The sequence below is a fragment of the Podarcis tiliguerta genome, assembly GCF_965153285.1.
Source record: "Podarcis tiliguerta genome assembly, chromosome: 1".
NCBI classification, from domain to species: Eukaryota; Metazoa; Chordata; class Lepidosauria; order Squamata; family Lacertidae; genus Podarcis; species Podarcis tiliguerta.
In genome coordinates, this window is record NC_139534.1 from 47,595,548 (window position 1) to 47,620,598 (window position 25,051).

The 25,051-nt window shown below is 41.1% G+C and overlaps 1 protein-coding gene across 3 annotated transcripts in view; it reads right to left on the minus strand.

Moving 5' to 3' along the window:
- The window catches only part of PTPN4 (protein tyrosine phosphatase non-receptor type 4), a 78,771-nt gene extending 59,643 nt beyond the window's left edge, over positions 1 to 19,128 (minus strand). Inside the window, exon 1 of one of the 3 annotated variants that reach the window (XM_083430498.1) lies at positions 18,366 to 19,128. The gene's annotated coding sequence lies outside the window, so the exon portion shown is untranslated. The remainder of the gene's footprint in view (positions 1 to 18,365) is intronic. The other 2 variants (XM_083430499.1, XM_083430500.1) reach the window with 2 other exon arrangements.
- Positions 19,129 to 25,051: the final 5,923 nt, after the last annotated feature.

Sequence of the window (25,051 nt, forward strand, 5' to 3'; positions counted from 1 at the left end):
CAAACAGAAAACAAAGTTAAGGACAGACATGCACATGTACAGAGATAGGATTAAATTCTCTTTTAAAAACAACAAAAATTACCGGTACTCCTCTGTTTTCTCATTTCTGCATTTCAGGTTTGAATAAATTTTGTCTTAGATTTGCCTGAACCAGAAACACAGATATTTCTGTAACAAGTTGCTGTTCCTTTCAGCTGCCTGCTACAAAGACCTGCTACAACTAAAAGAACTAATTATCTCCTGTTATTTAATATGATTAGCCAATATTCATATTGCAACTTAGCATTTCAGTTGATCAAAAAATGTGATCTAAGCTCTTTCCATTAACATCCCTTGAACATAATCATGATTTTAATTTTCTAGCAGTTTCCTCCCTATCTCTGCACTTCTAGAGAACAAGCATAACTCAGTACCTGAAAAGTAATGGGGAAAGTGCTAGGAGTACAAGAAAGCAAAAAGGGGGAGGCAATAAACAAGAAAATAAACCTACATCTTAGGTTCTGCTGCATGATGTTCTCAGTTAAGACATTTGGTTGGGCATGTTCAAGTTTAGTGCAGTCTGCTTAAATACCGAGACGCTGACTAGAATGCCAGTTCCAAGTTCTATTCTTCCAAAGTCTTCAAATTCGGTGATTTGAAGCCTCAGATATAAACCATGTTTTTATTTGCATACTTTAAGCTACAGATGTTTTGTTGTCATGAGTTCTTGAAACAGTGCTTCTGCTACCATTGTGCTTTATGCAGTCCATATTTCTATTTGCCATGAACAAACAAACAAAGCCTATTAGTTCTGTAGATGTCGGGTTTTGCTGGTCATGTGTTTTTTAAATTTTTGAACATTACATCTGTATACAGATTAGTCTCCCATTTTCCATTCATGTAACTAAATGACTATACATAGGGATCGTGCCCGAACCTTGCAATGTACATTTCCCCCATACTTCTATGATTTAGTGGTTAATATAATTTTGAGGCGGAGTCCGGCTCCCGACCACAACCACTCCCCTCTCTTGCAGGAGGAGAGTCTTTCTAAATATTGGTTGCAAGGGGCCACAGGAGGGGAGAGTGCTGTTGAGAGCTTTCCACAGGCATCTGGTTGGACACCATAAGAAGTGGGTGCTGAGTTAGATGGGCCACTTGGCTGATCCAGCCAATTTTAGACTATTTTACCCAATTCTGCACACAAAGGTAATATCTTGAGACTGGTTTGCAAATGAAGTTTCCCATGCAAGAGTCACTACCATATGGGAAATGGTTTCTTGTTTTAGTAGTTACCATTAAAGATGCAGTACAAGGTAAGGCCGTGAGAGCACGTTTATAATACTTAAGCATATGATTCTCTCTACATAAGATTCCTGTTCAATGAAACTGTCAAAGAGAGATTTTTCTGTTTTAATCTACTCCTCAATTATTCCTGTCGAGCAATATAACATTGGGACACTGTGGGATGTAGTGGTTAATGTTAAACTTGTGGGAATCCATATTCAAATCCCTGAACAGTATGAAACTCTGTAGGTGGCCTTGGGCAAGTCATTACCTCTCAGTCTAACCTATTTCACAGAGTTATGAGATGGAAAATCACCACCTGAGATCCTGGAGGAAGGCTGGGAATCTGAAAACAATATGCATGGTACATGACATATGCAAATCCTCCTTTCGGGCTTTCAAAATATTTGTGCACTTTCAGTTCTCACCGGTTATGCCAGTTATCATACATAAAATTATGACCATGTTCAAAAACTTGAGAATTTTTTCATAGGATTCTTCAATTGGAGAAGAATCCAATTATACTGGTATTCAAGAATTTCAACTATAAAGACTTCAGTTCTCCCTTTTTAAAAAAATTACTGCTCATTTTTCTTATTCCCATTAACATTAACATAGATTATTGAAAGACCTTAACTGGGGAGAGAAAATTGAAGGTGTAGAGATCAAGTAAAAAAAGAGATTTAGCTGTTTGTAATCTAACCTGTTGTTATTATTACAAGGTTTCCCAATTATGTTAGTAAATATTTCCCAGGATGAATGGAGTTGTTTAAATTTGAGTAATTAAATATCTGCATGTCACTAGATATTCTAAATCCCATGAATTTATTGGGGGGGGGGGGAGACACACAAACCAATAGGCAATTGCTCACCAACTATTAAAAAAACTAAGAACCAAACAAAAGATAGTAAGATCACTTTAGTTTCAGCAGAGATAAGTGAAGGATTTAGTATGAACTGTGAACTCTATGTGATCTTGGAAACATACATCACAGCTTGTGCTTGATGTGCTTTCTATTACAAAGAGAAATCCAAACAACAAAAATAATCATTTAAACTAGGACTTCAATGTAAGACTTTGAAAAGTTTATTTCATATGGTAGAAGTGAGTCCCAATTTGTATCTCAGGATTCCTAAACATGTTACTTGTGAAGGTATACAATGTCAGAATCCCTGTCAGGGGGAGAAGTGGGGAATGACTAAATAAATAAATAGGTTGAAAAGAAACAATAAATTTAAGCAAATACCTAGGAACCTTTTATTGTGAAAAAACACATTTCTACAGCAACTTTGTGACCTGTGTAAACATTCAGACTGAAATGTTCCACTGAGAAAACCGTCCAACATGTACACACACAATTCTCTGTACAATTCCTCTGAAAAGAAAAGAAAAAGTTCTCTGTATATATCACTCAACCTAAACAGAGGCAAATACCACCTAAATATCATTTAAAAAAATAATCCTTAAGATTCATACATACAGCGGGATGTCTTTCCACATACAGATCCATGTTCCTTTTGGGATATTTTTAATAATATCATTATTCTGACGGATAAACTTGATGTTTCATGGTGTCTAGACTTGTATGCAATCTGTATGCTGATGGACTGTGCATGTCTGTACAGGTGGAGAAAGTCTAATAAAAAGGTTAAACTGAAAGCTATCAGATACTGGTATTTGGTTAAAAAACAAAAACAAAAACCAGCTATGATAGGCTGATTTACACATAGTACCTGAAAGTTGATCTAAACATTCATGGAGAAGAAATATGCATGTAATACTACTCTCCTGCAACAGCTCCATTTTGGAATAGTAGTGTCCCCAAGTTTTCGTTTTAGGTCACAACTCAGAAGTCAATGCTTGACTATGTTTCAAATAGGGAGCCAAAACTGGAATTTTAATAGCTTTCTTGGCAATGGTTCCAAAGTGTCACTGGAGAGTCATTTGCTTCATTTCTACACTCATGCCAACAACCAGGAGCCTGAATAAATGTAGTTTTCAAGATGTCTGAATCCTTAACATGGACATCAGGTGCACAGCAAAACATTATTTCCTGGGATCCAAAATACTTTGATTGTTGCCACTACAGCAGTCAAGGTGCCACAAAAGAACGGACAAATCCAGAGAACATTTTGCCAAACCAAATTACCAATCAAGCCAAACAATTCCCTCATCATTGCTTTAAAATCAGGTGAATGAAGCACGTGTTTGAAATCTCCCCCCATTAAATTCGCCTACAAGCAACAAACTACCATACCAAGGGCAGGAATTCGCACTTAGACATCTCCCCATCACATAGAGGGGGGGGGGGAGTGTTGTTTGCTTTGTTTCATTTTAATCTGGAGTAGAATTCAACTACGGGATTTCCACACATATCCTTAAATCCTGGGATACTTTTTCTGATGCAAAAATTTGTTATTGTGCCCTAGATTCTTGATTAAACACCATCACTTGAAAGCAGCAACAGTGATATCACTGGATATATCAGGTGAATTAGATATTTAGATGTAGTCATAACACGTGTTAATTGATTCAATTGTTGTGATCAGAATCAAGCTCTTAATCCACTGGTGTCCAAATTTTTTTCAAAGAGGACCAGATTTGATTAAGTGAATGGCCATGACGGCCGGCCAAAGGGCCAACCAAAGTTGTTGACCTATTTTTAGGATTGAAATTGTTGAGCTTTCTTTAAGATTGAAGTTGTGGGATTTTTTAAAGGATTTTACCCCAAAAAATAAAGCAGACCGGATTAGACCCCGAAAACGACTTTGGACATGCCTGTCTTAATCTCAGTCTAACTTGAAATTTCTCTAGTTCAGATGGAAGTGTTTGGATTACAGGCACTATATTCTAATCTATCCCCTCTCTTTGCTTTTTTCTTCATCACAATCTATTAACTACAAGGAAGAAAACCTAAGCAGAAACAAATGCATTAGAAACATTTGCCTTCTTGAAAATATACAGGCCATGCAAAAAGACATGTACATTTTCATCTGTATACCTGTATTTTATTTTGAGTACTTGATTCTATGACAGAAACAGTATAAGCATATCCAATCACTCATTTAAAAAATGACCTAACAACACCCATGGTTATGAAGATGAACTTTGCAGTTTATATACCACGTACTAAAAAGCAATAAATATTTCGAACTTGTTGTAATGGAAATTTCTTTTTACAAATTTCTCTTAAACACTTCCCACCATATTTTAATCAAGCTATTCAAAATTTACCATACAAGCTGCTTTTGCCATTAACCTCTTCACAGCCATGGTCTACCTACTCTATCATGTAACACATTTCATATTTTTATTCTCTCCCCCTTCCCAATAAAGTCAAAAACCATTATTTGTCATTGTAGTAATAATCACACTACAAAGGCACCTTGCAGCCATTTCCTTTTACAGAAGCAAATAAATTCAAACCCAAGAGAAAAGAGTCATCTGAACAATGTGCCAAGTTGTAATTATAATTCTTTCTGTAGTGAAGCATGGAAAAGCATTACTTCTGTTTTTTTGAAAATTTACTTTAAGTTGAGAAACAGTGGGGAAAGCCTCTAATTTATCCCTTAATATCCTGCCAGCATTGATTGGATCCGATGTACATAAAATAATATCATCTGCATAAAGTCCAAATAGGTATTCCTATCTGTTAATGCTTACCCCCTTTCCAGCTAAAGTTTGGTACAGCCTTATTGCTATAGGTTCTAAAATTAAAGCAAATAAGAGAAGTGATAGTGGGCAGCCTTGTTTTGTCCCACAGCCAAGAAGACATTTTGGTGAATATATATTATTTATTGCAATAGTGGCAGATGCTGTATCGTAAATTTTCCCTAATGATTTAGTAAATTTAGGGCCAAATCCATTTTAAAAATTTACTTTGATTCCACACAATCAAATGCTTTAAATATATCTAATGAATGGCATGCTAGTCATTTTGAGCATCTGCGCATGCGGCGAAACCCGGAAGCAACCCATTTCCATTGCGCCATGGGGCGCAACCTGAAAAGATTTAATCCAAAGCGACTTTAACCCAAGGTATGACTGTAAGGAAACTGGACAGTAAGATTCTACATTTGAGGGGTTCCTTGTCTTGTCTGGGGATTGCTACTATTCTCAATTGTTTTCAGATTGATGTTAATGGGTCCTCAGGTTAGAATATCTTTATATATTTTAGTCATATGTGGGACCATCAGATCCTCAAATGTTTTATAGAATGCCTCTACTAGTTTTATTGATGCAAAAGGACAGATAGCAACTAGGTGAGTGAGCCAGTATTAATCTAAGAAAAATCAAGTGCATACTAGGATAAGTAATTGGTTGCTTTATGTTAGAACAGTTTTATTTGAACAGCAGACTTCCAATGAACTGATACTGATATTGCATTCTTGAAAGAGGATCCAAAAATCTGTTGCTTAACACATTTTGAGGCATATGCGCAATTTCCTCTTGTCCCCAAATGTATTTTTTTATATAATTGTTCTGTCTGCGCTAACATTTTCATAAACTGCTATGCTAACTATAAATCATAGACACTTCTTTTTAAATTAACACGCTACAGAGAGAGTTTTAAGCTGTGAATTAATGCCTTGCTGGCCAATACATTACTTTTATGTGGGTTGTAGCCACCTAACCCATAGTCAGAATAGACCCACAGAAATAAATGTCCTTAAAGTACCCTTCCTCAGCCATCCAGATGTTTTTGATTGGAACTCCCATCAGCCCTAGCCAGCATGACAGATGATCAAGGATGGCAGAAGCACATTACTTTGGGTATGGCTGATGTATGTTGGTCTCAACTTTATACTTGTAAGTCTCTAGGTGTGGAATAATTTGTCTTTCAGTATTTCTTGGTCAGAATGGGCGTGGAAGGAGGAAAATAGTTGAACCCTGGGGTGCAGCGGGTTGGGGCTAAATCTGGTACTTACTGTTAAAAGTATGAAACTTAGTGTAACAACTTCACAGTGAGTCCCAGCACCATTTTTGCTAGGTAAAAAAGCACTAAGCATAACAAATAGCCATATATTTGGCATTTTCTTCTGGATAGGGTAGCATTTCTGAAAGTGATTAGCTTATGAAATCCCAATAATATTTTTAAACTAATCTGAATTCAATAAAATGCACCAAGTTAAGATTTCTAAACAAATCTATAAATATTTTTAAGACACACAAAAATACCAAAGCCAGAATTTAAGGCAAAATGGGTTGAATGCAAAAGATGGCTTGCATCACTGGAATTCTTACAGCTCCCTTTCTGCTGCCAGTCTCATGTCATTCCAGAGATTTTTAGGGTGCAGTGGAGCAGAAGGGGCAGGAAAGCCCTGTTGCACTAGCCCAAATATACCTGCACTTCTCTATAATCAACCCATTAGGAAGTACCCAACAAAATAGTTCTGCAAAATGGAACTACACCCTTTCATCTCCCTGTAAGCCCTTCAAATCTGCTACAGAGGGCTTGGAGAAAACCTAGTGCAAATTTAGTGGGCATGCAGGAACAATAAGTTCTGTTGCACAGCCAGAAGTCCTTGCACTAACTTACTTTTTCAGATATCACCTATCAGGACTTGAAATATTAATATTATATATTACCACTGTGCTTTGGATGGGAACTTTTGGGTTAATGGGTGGTTCCAAACTGAATAAATAAATTATACCTGCTGCAGTTTTACTTGAATATTTATTTTGCATAGTATTTTAGTGGAATCAGCACTAGCAATGAATAAATGCATTGTGATATTTCTATTTAGAATGCCATTCTTTCAAAGTGAAATCAGTGTGACTCATTTAAGAGAAGTGTACCTAGATGCTGATGTGCACATATGGGTTAATAGTAGCAGTAAGAGCAAATTTCTAAAACAATTTTCAACTATCAAATACAGATGTGGGAATTTTATACTGTTTATATCAGCACTGCTCTTCCTAATAAGAACATATCCTGAATGTACCAAAAGACACCTTTAGAATTCTATTCTTCTCTATTCAAAATTTATTATCCCCAGAAATCTTGCAGTAAGAGAAATGACAGATAGGGAGATATCCAATTGGTGTCCCTTTGCTTATAGAAGGCATCTAGGAACAAGAAAGGAGGCAATGTCTGGCAATTCCTTCTCTTCCTGCAGTTCCCTGCCCCAACCTCCATCTGCTGAGCAGTTATCCAGAGCAGATGGGGGAGGGAAACTGCTGAAGACTGTCACCCTCCCCATGCAACTTGTAGATGCTTTCTGCCAGCAGAGGGACACCAACTGGATATCTCCCATGTAAGTGAAGAATCACTAAGACTGTACATACTTCAAAACAGTACATGTAAACAATGGAACAAATCCGAAATGGACCAGTCTAGAAATAATAAAGCACACTGTAAAATTTGGAAGAGAAGGTATTCCACAAGAATATTTAATTTTAACTGATTAGTTGGAAATAAGAGAAGACTTTAAGCTGTAAAAAGAGCCAAGCAATTAAAAATTACTAGCACAACCACTGTGCTTTCCCTCCACATCATAAATATTTATAAGTCTGACAGTGTTCCAGAGATGTGCATCCTCTTAAAAATCCATTGATTATTCACTGAAGAATGAATTGAAACAACACTTCACTTGTGACTTGAGAGTACAACTAAACTTCTTGCTAGCAAGAAAGTTCACAGAAAATATTCCTAGAAATCACAACGTAACTGTAGACCTTGCTTCTTAAGCAAAGTATTTAAAAAATCAGCTACCAAATCATACCTACTTATCACAGGGGAAAGTAGTAATTTTAACAAGTCACTGGTGTGCTAACACAATAAAGGTGAGTTACATCACAACATGTTTTCTATTTCTTTAGTGAGAAAGACAAGGTAGGTCAAATGGGGGGGGGGGAGGAAAGAAATAACGGAAAAGAAGATGCTGTAGAGCACTTGGAAAGCTAAATGTAAAGAAGCAAAAAAAGGCTTTCAAGAATGAGGAGATGCCAAGAACTCCCAAGACTAGCAATCAACCCAAGTGGTGAATAAAGCCACCTTTTCTATTTAATTTGGTGAGGGGAGGGGGAGATACAAAGATGTCGTGAACTCCTCTTCCCAGTACATATATACCTCATACACTGATAAAGCATCAACGGACCTGCCAACAACACCTGCACAAGTTACTGGCAAACGGTCAAAAAGATTCAATTTGCTTTATTATTGCAGAGTCTGATCACCCTAAAAAACCCTAAAAACCAACTTTTTACTGAGCTGTGTTTAAGAAAACATCCCACAGTGAATTCTGACACAGGACTCATGAGAATTCTTTTTCCAGATTCCTCTGTACACCTACAGATCATTCTTCATCGAAGTCATAATTACAATTCCTTCTACTGCGAAAATTGTTAAACCTGAAGTTCAGGGGAGTTGTCTTCACTAATTATTTAAACCTATACTTTCTCTATAGACAAAAAGAACAATTTAAAATTTTAAGATAAGTAGCAATACAGTCATACCTCATGTTACGTTTGTTTCAAGTTGCACATTTTCAAGCTCCGTCCCGCAGCGACCCAGAAGTACCGGAAAGGGTTACTTCTGGGTTTCGCCGCTCACGCATGTGCACAAAATGACGTCACGTGTATGCACAGAAGCGGCAAATCGTGACCCGCGCACACGCAGACACGGGTTGTGTTCTGCTCATGTTGCGAACCGGCCTCCAGAACAGATCCCGTTCGCAACCAGAGGTACCACTGTAGTACTGGTAAACTGCTATGGGTAGTCAAGTTTTCTGAACCCTCCATTATCAGAAAAAGGGAAAACAATGAATGTTTTCTACCTTAAGGTACTGAGGATGACTCCCTCCACCCTGCTCAGCTGATACAACGTTGCTGTTGGCTTCCCAGTGGGAAAGATGAGGATGGTGTAAAAAAATCTATCAGGAAGTCTCCTCTTCTTCCTTGTTTGCAAGTACTGTACAGTATAACTGACCAGTATTTTACTGAATTACTGACTACTGTATTCATTTTGCAAGTCAAATGGCCAACACTATATTGTACTCTTTAAAATCTGCGAAGAGCTAACAAGGTATCCCTGGCATACGCAAACTATTTATTCTGATGCACTTTCACCGAAATCAATAAGACTACATTATTATAAGTGGCCTATGAATCACTGTGCCATACGTACTGTAGCTATAGCAATGCCATCAAATAGTGTTAGGGGACAGGCAGCAGCTGTGCTTACTTGTGCTGCCTAGTCCCACACCTTTCTGTGACCCTGTCCCTCCTCATGATACCACAGTACACTCTTCAGTTTCCCGCTGCACACTTGCAACATGACTATTTCTGTACACAACAATTTCACAGCAGCTTGAGTAAAGGCAGGGTGAAACTAACTGATGACTTTCCATCACTTTGTAAGCAGTGATGGCACCAGAATGCACATGGTACAAAAAGAAAGAACAGTTGTTTGTCTCAAAAGAAAGATTTGCTTGTTCAACCATGTTGTAGCTTGGGCGGGGGAGCCTGGACAGTAAGTGCTACAGAAAATCCAAAGGCTCATGATTAGTAAATGAGAAAATCAGAAAAGGACTGGTGTGAAAAGCAGGGTGGCATAAATCAATTCCTGGTAACCGCAACAACAGATTGTGTGTTTTCATATATGTTTAAAGCCAATGGTTTCAAACTATTACTCTCAATGGATTATTTCTGGAGAATCCAAGCCATCTTTTAACTTTGGAAGTGTGAAACTCTTCTTAGCCAAGCAGCCAGCCTAGACGAAAGCAACATTACAGCATATTAACATTTGTTAGTAAAAGATACACATTAAGCCAATTTAATAATACAAGAATGTGTTGGATTCAGAGAAAAATCAATGTCAGCCTGATTTCCCCCCTCCCCTATCAGTTCCCTATAAACTATAAAGCCACTCCCAGAGGTCAGCAGAACCTGCTGAAAATGATGGGGTGTGGCATGGGGACTGAGGGGGAAGGGAGAAGCCCTGAAAATCAGGCTAAGGCAGCTTCCAGAAATAGAAGCTGAATCCAACCCAATAATGCCAAGTACAAAAAGTGTTAAGCAATACCTTTTGCTGGATCAATTTATGAGTATCTCAGTTACAAAGAATTTTAACCAGCCAGAAAAGAAGGATGGCCAGTTATCAAACATTGGCATACCTAGCCTTTAGTATAAAAAATATGGTATATCACCCAATCCCTTACCAAAATGTAAGCACTCAGGATGAGAAATCCAAGTAGCTAGGGCAGCAGATCACCAAAAACAGGGCCTCGCAGCTGTACTGCAAATTGAGGAACTAGACTAATGGCGTTAGTCACATATGACTAAAATATATCTTATTCCAAGGCCAATACAGCAACTGCAATGAGTGCTTGAAGGAAGACTGCTCCCTGCTGCAAGGCCCATTTTTACCTGGCCTAGGAAGCAGGGCCCAGACTCACATTGAACAGCCAAAAAAGACTCCTGGAAAGCCACTGAGACATTGCTAGAACAACTCTTGGGTTTGGGCAGATGGCCAAAATGTTTTACAATGTTTTAGACAGTTCTAATTTTGGTTCCTTTTTTTTTGGTTTTTGTTGGGTTGGGGTTCTTTAAATGTTTAGTTGGGGTTGGCGGTTATTTTAATTTGGGTATAACTGTAAACTGTTTATTATTGCTGTTATTGTTATTGTTATTGAGGGACGCGGGTGGCGCTGTGGGTAAAAGCCTCAGTGCCTAGGACTTGCCGATCGAAAGGTCAGCAGTTCGAATCCCTGCGGCGGGGTGCGCTTCCGTTGCTCGGTCCCAGCGCCTGCCAACCTAGCAGTTCGAAAGCACTCCCGGGTGCAAGTAGATAAATAGGGACCGCTTACTGGCGGGAAGGTAAACGACGTTTCTGTGTGCTGCGCTGGCTCGCCAGAGCAGCTTCGTCACGCTGGCCACGTGACCCAGAAGTGTCTCCGGACAGCGCTGGCCCCCGGCCTCTTAAGTGAGATGGGCGCACAACCCTAGAGTCGGACACGACTGGCCCGTACGGGCAGGGGTACCTTTACCTTATTATTGTTATTATTATTGATTTCCATTGATTTATTGGTTTGTTGCCTGCATAGAATATTCTGTTTTTTAATGTTTGATGTTTGGTTGTGTTTTTATATATGCTGTAAGCCATCCAGAGTGGGCAGGATATAATAAATAATAATAATAATAATAATAATAATAATAATAATGCAAAGTTTTCTGAGATATAATGAATTGCTCCTCCCCTTTAAATCACAATAGTCACAATCTACTAGCTACACCAGAATTGTTATATTTCAGCTATAAACAAGGTCCCTTGTATGGTTATTCAAAACTGCTCCTAGCAAATGTACTTTAACTTATAGCTCATGCTGTTTCGTGTATTGTTTACAACCTACTATAATAGTCAATGACTCTAAATTACTAAGATCTGTTAAAAATGCTATAATATTGAATAAAAATGCACATCTGTGTAAGTCACCATTTTCATGGAATGGCTTTAACTGCTTTAGGTGTGGACCATTCCATATACTAGTTTGCCAGCATGTGTATACAACAAGGAGTTGCAGCCCATTCTGGATTCATGATGACTATATGCATAAGACACACATTTGCTGCAGTAACATGTTATATGCCTATTTGTGCACCAAAATACATAATATTTGAATCCGTCTTAATATTTTGCAACTTCATGTATGTGTATGTGTAGAAATCAATGAAATTTCACACAGAGACAAAAGTATGTATTTACAGTGCTAGCTTACATCCAATCCTACCAAATCCTAGATGTTAATGCTATAACATCCCCATCCAACTAGTGTGGGTAAGTGCCACAAGTCAGGCTCCAACAATGAGATAATGCTATCCTAGATGAACATACTGAAGCACATATGCAACCTGATTTGCCTTTGACATTCTGCCTCTTACTGTTTCTTTGAGCCAGATGAACAGGCAGACAAGCACTTAGTCATGACATGCCAGTATCAGGCAAGCAGGCCATGCTATACTGGTTTACTAGCTTTTGTTGCAGGTTGGCCACTTATGGCGTAGCCTGATCTCCTACAAGGAGAAGCCAGAGAGATTCCCCATAAGTCAGTACTTATGGGGAATCTCTGTAGCCTGTTTATGTAGGAGTGCCTACAGCAGAGACCCAACTGGAGATGCTGTAATGAAATCCACATACACCATGTACGAGTTTTGCAATACAGAGGCTAAAACCAAAAAGACATCCTTAGTCAATATGCAACCTTAAGTGACATTTTCATGTTTAGAAAGTGATGTCAGTTAAAAAAAATCCAGACATTGTTCATGGTGTATTTGAGCTATATCTATACCAAGTGATAGTTCTACCCTTCTAATGTCAAAGCTTGAAGAACTACAAAATCTGGGAATTAGAAAGGTAAACATAAGCTAGAGCAACAAAACTATGCACAATATTTTTCTAGCACTGCAACTGTTTTTAAATACAAATTTATCCAAGCCCAATATATGAGAAAAGTAGATAGGGAAAGAAATGTGCATGTACAAAAGCATCAATCATTCTGCTTTTCAGGAAGCTACAGATGTTTCTACAATACCACTAAGGTAAATTAGCCCCCTCCCCCCCAAAAAAAAGATATATGTGAAGCCAGAAAGACACATAAATGTTGCCAGCAATAACCATGTATGTACAGCTTCTTCAAATGAGCTTTTGGCTTTAAGCCACTGGCATTCCCCAGGCACACTGTTGTCTTTACTCATCCTTCCACTATATTGTAGTTGCACGAAAACCACAAAGTGAAATCAATGGGATTAGTTTTTCAGTCATCCATAGATTCACAATTCTATGACTAGAGCAGCACTTGCAGTCCTCTCGCCTCCCCACCCCAAAAAGACGAATAGCAGGAAGGAGGCGTTTGCACCATGTCCCCCTCCTTCCAACAGAAGGAATGGAGTTCCCCAAGAACAGTAGCAGAACAATCTCCTGCTACACATTCTTCTGGATCACGTCCAGAATAGACTGTACAGGACAAGGCAATGGAATTAGGGAGATCCTGGACCACCACAACCAGCATCCAAACTCCCCGGGTGCTAAGGACATTTTGCATCATGGTCATGTTGTATGGCGCCTGAGACTCAAGAGTAAAACGCCCCCCCCCCGCCTGCTGCAGCGTAAGTCACCTGGGTGGTGCTGTGAGCGGTGTGAGAGTCAAAGTGCCGACCTGCCCAACACACAAGTAAAATTGCTGCTGAGAGATACTACCCCCGCTTGCACCGTATCGTAAGTCACCTGGATGGCACTGCTGACAGCGCAGAACTCAAAATGCCGCCTTGTGCTACTCACAAGTAAAATTGTTACTGCTGAGGGAAACTTCCCCAGTTTCCCTGGGGAAGCATGAGCATGAGCCAAAGTGCATGGCACCTCACAGCAGCCACACTGAACTGGCCAGGCCACCCGGATAGGTGCTTCTCTCCCTCCCTCCCCCTGCCCTATTGCAGGGCCAGTCTGGGCTCTGACGATGGAGCCAGGCAGCTGGTTCTGTGCCACCAGCCAGTCATCACCACTTCTCTTTTTCTGCGGGGTGCTCTCGGAGCGCCTGACTTCCATTGCCTCCATCCACTTCCTCACCCAGCTCAGCTCCCTATGGCTGGCTGCAGTGGGTTTCCTTTCCCCACTCTGGTTGCCTTGGCGGCATTGTCTGCTCCTCCTCCTCCTCTGGGATTTTGCGGGGACCCAGCCTGGCTGCAGCCACGCCATACTGGCCCATGGGGCACACACCTCTGTGGGGTGGGGTGGTAAGGCTCTTAAAACTAGCAACTATTAAAAGTGCCAAGAAGACATGACAAAACATGGAAGGGGCATGAGGAAGAGCAATGAAGAGTATCAGAATGTGGGGACAGTGCGGTTTGGAGAAACATGAAGGGATCATAGAATTGTAGAGTTGGGAGGGAAACTGAGTGTCATCAAGTCCAACTCCCTGAAATGCAGGAATACGCAGCTGCCCCATACCTGCAACCTTGGCACCACTACTTGCCAGCACCAATACCAGCATCATGCTCTAACTAACTGAGCTATCATCTGCCACGTTAAGCCTTGTCACGTGTGAGAAAGAAAGAGCTCGGGGGGTGGGGGGTACATGTGGAATAACTCCCTGGAAGGGATATGTTGGCATTCCAGGAGTCAGCTTGGAGAGGAGAAAGGGAACGTGGGTAGGCATGATGGATGTTGGGAGTGATACTGCACTGGGAAGCAGTTAAGAGTTTATCTAAAGGCTTTCTAGCAGAAGCAAAAGTTAGTACTGGATGTAGGGGTTAGGTGCCATGTAAGAGCTATGTGTGTACCTATTGGGGGTGGGGAAGAGACAGTCTTTGCCAGTAACATCCCAGTGTTAGAATGGTTGGTGAGTCCAGGAAGTTGGAGCAATATCAGATAACATCTGCTGAGAAGGAAAGGTATTTGGGGATTAAACTTCATTCCTTGAGCTTGTGCTTTCCAGAACCTTTTGTTTGTGTTTTAAACCCAACATGTTTTGGTTAAGTTTTAGTTGCCTTTTTAATGTACGTGGGGCATAATGTATGATATGCTTTTAATTTGAAATATACTATCTGGTTAGTTTATGACGGTTTAAGTTGTGCATTTTAAAGTGTAATTTACCTCAGACTATCACAGTAGTGCTTAAAATCTAAATAAAATTTGGAGTGGGGTCACTGAGGGACACTGAAGTCTTAGGTTGTGTAAACTGGTCACTCAAGGTGGATGTCTCTGCCATCAGTTGTGTAGGCCTGCAATAAGTGTTAGTTGTTGTGCCAGAAAGATTACATAATATGAAGGAAAGGGGGTTTAGGGACAATCAAGAGCTTGTTTGCAGAGTGGAAGGAATGGAGTATCTTTTTCTGCCTTCCCACTTACAACCACTCTCTGAAGACTAGAGAAGGGACCCACATAAGAATATTAGGGGAGCTTTCTGCGGTCTTCAGATGAGGACTAGATCATATGAAAAATTAACATAAGATTTTGGCTGGAGTTCATTCATTTTCAACTCTGTAATCTTGCTATACAATCATCATCATCATCATAAATAAATAAAATCACCTAGACATTCTGTTAGTGCACCCGTAACCTAGTTTTCAGGTGCCATGTGGCACCAAACTTGTCTACCTGAGTTTCTAACACTGACTACAACAACCATTTGACTATGCAATGGAGGCATCCTGTACATGGAAACTTGCTTGCACATATGAATTACCCCTTATTGGATCGAAGTAGCACGTGACTGAACTTAAACACATGCAATCAACATATCTGCTTTCAATGTCTTTATGTTCTTTTTAAATGGCCTGTACTACTGTGCATTTCCAAAAATTAATTTAGCCCATACTAAACATTTATTGATTGGCATGCAAGACCCAGGAATAGGTCCTAAATGAAGTATTCAGGACAGAATTTCAATCAAAAAGTGAGACATTCTAAATATGCATACTACCATAAGGGATGGTATAACATACCAGATTCTGGATTTAGGGTGCAGTCCTTTGCACACTTACTTCAGTGGGACTGACTTCTGAATAGGCCTACCATCTGTTATTCCATTAAAATGTATGAAGGGGGGGGGACTAAAGTAAATTAAGCATAAGGATGCCAAAAGAACATTGGACAGAAGAATGATAGTAAGTGCTATGTTATCTTTATGCAGCATGCTAGCTAGTAAAGCTATGCTGTTGCAGAAATGTTCATTTGACAAAGTCATATTATTGTAATACACTGGTGATTTACTGGCTTACAAAACATCTGACAGTATCAGAAAATATTGACTCTAGCATCCAGCATTACAAAGCATTACTTAACCATTGACAAAACAAAGATGAAGAAAAAAAGATCTACTACAGTATTCTAGACTGGGTAATTCATGAGATGAGGAAATGCCTAAAGAACTACAGTGGTGCCCCGCAAGACGAAATTAATTCGTTCTGCGAGTTTTTTCATTGTACGAGTTGTTTCGTCTTGCGAAGCACCAATGTGTATTGACGGTTTCCCATAGGAATGCATTGGCAGTTTTTTTTAAAAAAGGCGCAAGACGTTTCGTCTTGCGAAGCAAGCCCATAGGGAAATCCGTCTTGCGAAGCAACTCAGAAAACGGAAAACTCTTTCGTCTTGCGAGTTTTCCGTCTTCCGAGGCATTCGTCTTGCGGGGCACCACTGTATTTTGAAGTCCAATTTTCACAATCTGGAATAATGCTGAAGCCTAAGATTTCAGAAGCATAAAAAGCAAGAGAAATGTTAATTATACTAATTTTGCAAATTTTATTAATTTATTACATGCATATAACTCTTTTGTTTTTATTTCTATGTGAATATTGCTACTTTATTTGATAATGTCAAACTGTATTTCATTTAAAAACTAGCCAGTAGGAAAACCTTCATGAACATTCTTTCCTCTGCAGGTGACATACAAGAGCATATTCAGAAGACATAGAAAAGGTAACAATTGCTTATTATAACATAAACCCCTTCAATAAGATAATTGTATACACTAATTTAGAAACAAAGTAACTTGCAATTGAGCTCTCCCCCACCTTATTGATATGAAACCCTGGCCCAATTCATCAGTGTGAATCTATGTTATGAACTTTTAAAAGTAATTTCAGAAAGCAAAATCAAGTTGCAAAATCAATTAGGGCCATAAATAGAAAACACTACCACTATCCTTATTGTTCTTCTGAATGGCATTTTAAACCGTGGCATCTGATTTGGCATGACATCTTTTTCAAAGGGAAGATGACAAATGAGTTTTACATGAGATATGTCAGGTGTCATATCCCCCCAAAGAAGTGTAACCCTAGGGTTCTTAAGATCATCTGGAACTACATCAAAATGAAAAGAAAGCTGCAATAGCCTTTAATTATAATTTCTTTATTTTCAAAGTTACTATCTTGCATATTTAGTATATGCATACAATGATAGGAATGGCTGATTTGAGATTGACACACAGTAATGCACCCTTAACTGTGCTGCTAGAAGCAGGATAGATACAAGATCATTCATACTACAGTGGAACCTCGGTTTTTGTACATACATATACAGATGAGCGCCGCAACCCCAGAGTCGTCCGCGACTGGACTTAACGGTCAGGGGTCCCTTTACCTTTTATACAGGCAACTACCCCTTGAAAATACAATGCAACACTTTCTAGCTTGACTTTTTATGTTACAGAATGTCTTTTGGAAATGCACCTCAAAGTAACTGATGCCTGGCCTTTTCAGTTTTTTTAAATATACAAATGTAATGTAACACTTCACACATCATAATTCTGCAAAAAAATTAATGGAATACAATAGAGCAACATTTTGATCTCAGGACCTATTTGAATGCCTTGGTGATAGAAAAGCATTTCTTCAAATACCGATGCAATCAAGAACCCAGACAGGACCCTTACACACCTTCACGCAACCTAATTTTGTCATGGCTCCACTCCCCCTAAGAATAACGTAATCCTGCTGCTTCTTCAGCTAACATAATAGAACGCAAACACAACACAGTCAACCATACACAACCTTTGGGTTTAAGAAACCATTTATACAAATGTTACCAGTCTGCATCTACTGTAAATACATCAGCTTGACTAACAAAGGTAGGAGGAAAAGACCCCCTTTACTTCAGGACCTTCCCAATCTTCAGTGAACCAATATTGAACTGAAAAATAGCTTGACCTAAAATAACATTACCATCTCTTTAACTCCCTTTCTAGCGCAAACAGCACACTCAAAGAAGGCATGTTGCATTTTTAAAAAGCACCATATACACTATATAATTCAACAAATCCCAAACTGTAAATAAATGCTACACTCCCCAGATCAATACTTTGGATAATTATGATTTGGCAACTCTTAACAGTCATTCACCCACCCACCTCCTTTCCTGTTGCCACACATTCCTCTGCATCTATTGGGTCTTCCAACATTTAGCACTCAGACCCACAGCGATCTAGGGGGTGGGCTGGTAGTTTTTAACTCTACATCCTTAACCTAAGGGATATCACACATCCAACATTTGAAACGAGAGCATGTAACAATTTTATTCTTTAAAAAATAAAAATGTTGGAAGAGAGGGAGTCCCCCATTTTAACTTGAAAACTTAAAACCGAAACCCCCAATAATATCCTCTTACCTTCATATAACAGCCACGTCCTTCCAGAGGATGATAATGGAGCAAGGGAGCAACCCAGAAAAGGGAAGCCAAAAGGTAAAGTGGAGGTGGGAAGGGGGTCTTGCCCCCCAACACACACACACCTCACACACAAAAGGCTCAATTTAACCCGCAGAAAAGGCTCAGTTCAGTCGAGTTCTTGCACCCCGCGAGGAGCAGCAGCAGCAGCAGCAGCAAGCGAATAGGATGGGGGTCTCCAGCAACCGTTGCAGTGAGCGCCCCCTCTCAACTCAAAGCCCCCCCACATTCCTGCCGCAGACAGAAAGGCAAGGGTGGGTGGGTGGGTGAGCAGGTGGAGGGAGGGGGGAAGGCAATGCAGCCTCCCCCCCTCCCCACCCACTGGGCACCCCCTCCAATAGAGGGAGGGGGAGAGAGGGAAAGGGGTCTCAGCAGTCACCCCTCTCTGCCTGAGGGGACGGCACCCCCGGACCTTTTCCTCCCTCCCGCCTCGCAAGGAGGCTTCCCCCTCTCTTCCTTCTCCTGCAGCCGTGGGGCCGAGGCTGGGGGGGGGGGAGGCGGTGGCTAAACACCGGGGCTCTGCCTGCCTGCACTGAGCGGGGGACCGAGAACCAGCAGCAGCTGCCGCCGCCGCCACCACCTCCTCCTCCGTCTTCCTCCCCCTCCTCCACCCCAGAGCCTGCCTCCCTCCTTCCTCTCCTCCAGCCTGCCTTCAGACAGGCAGCAGCATAGCAACCAACATGGCAGCTGCGCAGTCACCCAGCGGAAAGTGGGAAGGGGGCAAGCTCTCGCGAGAAGCGCCCGAACTCTGCCCGCTCTCGCGCCCCCGCCCCTTCGCCTCTCCTCTGTCGCTGCCTAGCTTCTGGCTCGAATCACGCGACGGGGTTGGCTGCACCGGCCGAAGCCCCGCCCGTCTCCCTTTCCGAGGCAGGCGGTTGGCTAGCCAGGACGTCCGTCGCTGCAAGGGCAGAGACTGCGCCCGTCACGGCCGTAAGCCTCTCCGAAGTTGAGGCTTCATTCAGAGCAACCAAGGGTGGATTTTTGCAGTATTTCGCGAGGCTCTTACAAAAGGCTGGGGAGGGAGAGCTGCTTGAATGAGAGCTGTAGTGACACCTGCTGGCAATTTCATCCTGGGCTTTTTTATTTTGCGGGTCGCGGGTGTTTTTTCTTTATCTTTTTGGAAGCGCAGTTTGTGCATTTCACCAGCTTTTTATTTTGGATCTAAGCGCAGTTCTCTCCCCCGCCCTTCTTTTCTTGTGATCATTGTCCTTCGTTACGGTGTGCGTTTGGATCGTCGTAGCTTTCCTTCTTTTTTCGCTGTTTTGTCCACAATTTTCATTTATTTGTGATGTGCAATCGCTGCAGAACTCGCATAGCCTCATTATTTCTTCTTCTTGTAGTCAGAATCGCGTGTAAAAAAAGCGGCACCGTACATTTCAAAGGCGGGCGAGCTGCGTGTGTGCCTGTTTTGCGGGACGTGTTTACAACATCGCCATAATATATTCTTGCGTAAAGCTGTTGAGGCTGCCACCCTGCAGACACACTTCCCTGGGAATGAGTTCTGAGTAGACATGCATAGGGTTAAGCGGTGAAGCTGCAACTCTTCCTTCCAAGTATAACGCTGTAAAAACCACCATGGGATTCACTTTTGAGTAAACATCTGTAAGACTGCGCTCCTACTCTGTTATGATGCTCGTGCTGATATGGAAATAAGCCCTATTCAGCTCACTAAGACTTTTGAGGAAGCAGGTATAGGAAGGGAAACTCTTTTATGGAAAACACAGTGAAAGTGGATCCATAGGTTCCCCCCCAATAGCATATATTATTATTATTATTAATAATAATAATAATAATAATAATAATATATAAATCCTGGTACTTTATTCTACCACACATTATGGCCTCGCCAATAATAATAATAACAATAATAAATTTATTATTTACACCCCACCCATCTGGCTGGGTTTCCCCAGCCACTCTGGGCGGCTTCCAACAAAATATTAAAATACAATAGTCTGTTAAACATTAAAAGCTTCCCTAAACAGGGCAGCCTTCAGATGTCTTCTAAAAGTCTGGTAGTTGTTTATTTCTTTGACATCTGGTGGGAGGGCGTTCCACAAGGCGGGCACCACTACCGAGAAGGCCCTATGCCTGGTTCCCTGTAACCTGGCTTCTTGCAGCGAGGGAACCGCCAGAAGGCCCTCGGCACTGGACCTCAGTGTCAGGGCAGAACGATGCTCCTTCATGTATACTGGACCAAGGCCGTTTAGGGCTTTAAAGGTCAGCACCAACACTCTGAATTGTGCTCGGAAACATACTGGGAGCCAATGGAGGTCTTTCAAGACTGGTGTTGTGTGGTCTCGGTGGCCACTCCCAGTCACCAGTCTAGCTGCCGCATTCTGGATTAGTTGTAGTTCAAAGGTAGCCTACATGTTTAACATCCTAAAGATAGGCTCAACTGTGCAGAAGTATTGATTTAAGAATTCCCAAGTTGCACCTATGTCCAATATTCAAATCTTAGGATTGTGACTCTGGAGCCATGTGAGAATCCTTGGTAAAATTATGAGGACTTCATGATTTAAATTGAACCCAGGAACAGCGGTGTGCTATGTAATGAATAGTGATTTAAATTGAACAGACAAAGGTGCTTTAGTTCCATATTTATGTGTGATGGGTTTGAAATACTCAGCTGCCTTAAAATGAAGGTGCAGAGAGCTCAGCAGGATTGCCTGTATTTTGCTGCATTGGACAGGAATATATTGTCATATGTTTAGGGTCTTGTGGCAACAGCACTATTTGTGCGATGCTCAGCTTGCAGTTCCCCATAAATGCTGGGTGGGCAGATGTGGGGAATTGGAGTAGACTGTGTTGTTACTATTGTTAAGGATGGCGGGGCAGATTTAATTCAGTTTGCCTCTGAGGGTGAACCTGCCAAAACAATACATGAATTGAAATGCAGAAATCCTTTGAAATTCACACTTCTCTGAATTTTGCAGTGCAGTGCTCTGGTCAAGTCATGAGTACCAAAATGCATATTTTGAGGGGAAGTGTGCATGAAAATGCATGTATAGCTGAAAATAATGTACAAAAATGCAACCAGGTCAGCATACATAACAAGAGATATTTTGCCCCCAAATCACTTAGGACCACTCAGCACCTTAAATTGGGCTGGGAAGTGCAGATCACATAAAACAGGTAAAATACTGTCTTGCCTCTCTGTACTTTATAGAGACTTGCCTGGTTGGGATGGCAATAATTTAGCATGATGAGAACAAGCCACAGTGAGCCGTAGGTTCGTGTGCTTTGCCTCCTACTCTGGTGCAGCTGCAAGAAGTACAAAAGTTTTGACTTCCAGTCTTGCTTAGTTTGTCATCTGAACTTGACACACTGTAGTTAATATTAGCTATTGCTTTTCTGAATCAAACAGTCTTCAGAAACAAAACATAGTTAACATTAACTACAGTTACTTTAGGATTTGCACGACATGTCACTGTTACGGTTTATTTCTAAAGCTAATAATTGGTCACCTTTGGATCAAAAAACAGTTCCCAAGGCAGGTGTTGTGTAAGAGTGCTGGGGAGCCAACAGGTCTCATACCAGACACATGTGAGATTCGCCCCCCCCATGCCAGTATGTAGGATACAATATTGTATCATGTTTCCATAAAATATTGTTACAGATCTGAGTAGCAGAGTTTGGGGGTGCAAGGGCATTCATAACTGCTAGAGACAGTGAATGTTAGAAATTAATGAATTGCAGAATTTAGTAATATGAGTATTGAAGGGAAGATGCCAGGGCCTCACCTGAGAAAGAAGTCATTAAGAATGACAAAATCAGTTGGAAGCAAGTCATTAACTCATCAATGTCCAATATTGATGAGTTGGGGGGAGGAGGTTGCCAAGGAGGCAGATGTCATGTTGTCACACAGGAAAAATGTGTCCTTCTGAAATTTAGAAGTTGGAGAAGAAGGGGGAGAGCTCTCATGAGCTGCTGTGAAGACCAGAACCATCAGTGGTGGACCTTGGAGTCTCAGATTTCAGCAGCACCCTGTGTGATGCCAAAATTCAGGGACCCCTCTCCTCTCGCCTTCCATTCTATATTATAGTTGCAGCACCCCTGAAGCTCTGCTGAGGTTCCAATGCGACTGAACTGGTTCTGATCCCCTAAATCTGCCTCTGTAACCATTTGGACAGGCTGGGAGAGAGACACAGAGGTGTCTGGGAAACCAGTGCTGAGCTGTTGTGAAGGATGGGCTCCTGCTGAGATGTGAATGCTGCGAAATCTCTTTTCCATTGAAAGCTTCTTGTACAAATATGTGTCAATAAATCATATTTCAAAGACACTGCAGACTCCTCCACACCTCATTTCCCCCAAAGTAACTCAGCCCCTTGGAATCTTGTGCACCAACTCAGCAAAGACTTGGGTGGCCAGTACCAATCTTACAGTTGCAGTGCCTCAAACTAACTTGGATGGAACTCCCAATAAAATCAGTGGGACTTACTTCTGAGTAAGCTTAGTTACAATCAGTTATATATTTAGCTTGCAGTTATGCATGCTGAAATTCCTAATTTGCTTTGCTAAAATAGATTGCAGCCTCAAAAGGTATGTGAAGACTATAAGCCAGAATGGGGTACTTGCGGTTCTCCAGATATTTTGGACTCAGAAGACCCATTAGCTCCGCACAGCTTGGCCATCAGGGAAGGTAAGTACCACCAGCAACTGGACAGCCACAGGTTCTTCATGGCTGGCCTAAACAATGTGACCATGAAATGTGGTTATTGTGCTTAGGGCCCCTTTCAACCTTCAAAGTTTGACAGCTGCAAGGGAAATGAGGGATGAATCACTCTTGCATGTTTCTTCCTACTACTAGGGTTTGCTGTTGTTGGAGACAGGTGGCTAGGCTGTGCTCTGGAGCACAACTATCGATTCTTATATTTTTCTCTTTCTTACCACAGCAGGTCAGTCTCTTCTAATGGTTCTCTGTTCACCTTGCGTGAACTGGTTTTGCAGACTGTGCGCAGCCAGAGGCTAAAGGGAATTCGCTTGGTGGTTCCCAGGCTGGTTTACAAAATTAAGATATCAATCGAGCAATCTCAGCTATGAAACTCACTGGGTGTCCTTGGGCCAGTCACTAAGTCAGTCTAACCAACCTCACAGGGTTGTTGTGAGGAGAAAATGGGGACAACAAGTATGTACATCGCCTTGAAGGAAAGGTGGGATATAACTGTAGTAAGTACCATATTTTTCGTTCTATAAGACACCTAGTTTTTGGAGGAGGAAAAAAATTTAAAAAATATTCTGAATCTCAGAAGCCAGAACAACAAGAGGGATCGCTGTGCAGCAAAAGCAGCGATCCCTCTTGCTGTTCTGGCTTCTGGGAGGGCTGCGCAGCCTGCATTTGCTCCATAAGACGCACACACATTTCCCCTTACTTTTTAGGAGGGAAAAAGTGAGTCTTATAGAGCAAAAAATACGGTAAATAAATAATGAAGCCACAGCACTCTAGTTCTGAGTTAAATCAACATGCAAAGATGAGTGTGCTAGCTCTGTCTCCTTTTTAAAAAACAAAAAACCCAAACCCTAATTTTGGTTCCCTGTGCAGCATGGAACTCTGATTTTCCAGGATTGTAATTTGTACAGGGAATTCGCACAATAAGAACAGACTCCTTGCTGAAGAAGGTATTCCTCTAACTCATGTATAGGATGATGGGGATGGTTTGTTTTTTATTGTGTGAAGTAGGAAGGAATATTACAGGCATCAGTGAAAGCCACAGTTTAAGGAACTAAATGAAGCATAATTTCCTGGTAAGAAATTAGCCCATAGTATGCTCTCTTATAATGGCAATACTTACCTTTAGCATGAGTCATCCTTTATAGCTTGCACCTGGTGTTTCATAATCAAAGAGATAGTATCGGTTTTGTCCCAAAATGATTGCAAAATGTGGACTTTTTTGAGGTGATGATATCTTAAACAGCATCTCTGCATGCAAGGTGCCTTATAGATACCTGCCTCGTTGAACTTAGGCCCAATACCAACATGGTAGAGTGGTTAGAGTGGTTAGTGGTTAGAGTCTGGGTTTAAATTCCAACTCAGCCATGAAGCTCACCTTGGTCCAGTCATTGTCTTCTGACATAACTCACCTCACAGGGTTGTTGTGAAGGTAAAGTGAGGAGGGGGAGAATAATGTATGCCATCTTGAGATCCTTGGAGCAACTGAGGGGTATACAGAATTGCAGTGCACATGAAGGAGGTGCTGCCGCATCCAACAAGTAGCACTGGAACCCTGTTGTCTCACATGAAACACTCCAAATTTAATAAATAATAATAATTGCCAGGGCTCTATAATGGCTTTTGTGGAACTTCATTTTCAAATAACACCATTTGCTTATATTGTCAGTAGGCGTATGAAAATACCACTAGATCAGTGGTGATAGTATGCATATGTTGGCAGCAAGCCGCAGAAGACGTTTGTTTAATGAACAGTGCAGCCATAATATTAATAAGATGAAGCAAATCAATTCACACCTATGCACATAAAACAAAACAATACCAGATAAGCTGGACCAAACTTTGCATGCTTCCATGCAAGAATCTCCTGGGATTCTTTTCATCAGGCAGTTGATGGTGAATAATCCTGTGATATGGAGGGGTGCTTCATATCACCCCTGATGCTTCAGCTGCCCCCTCC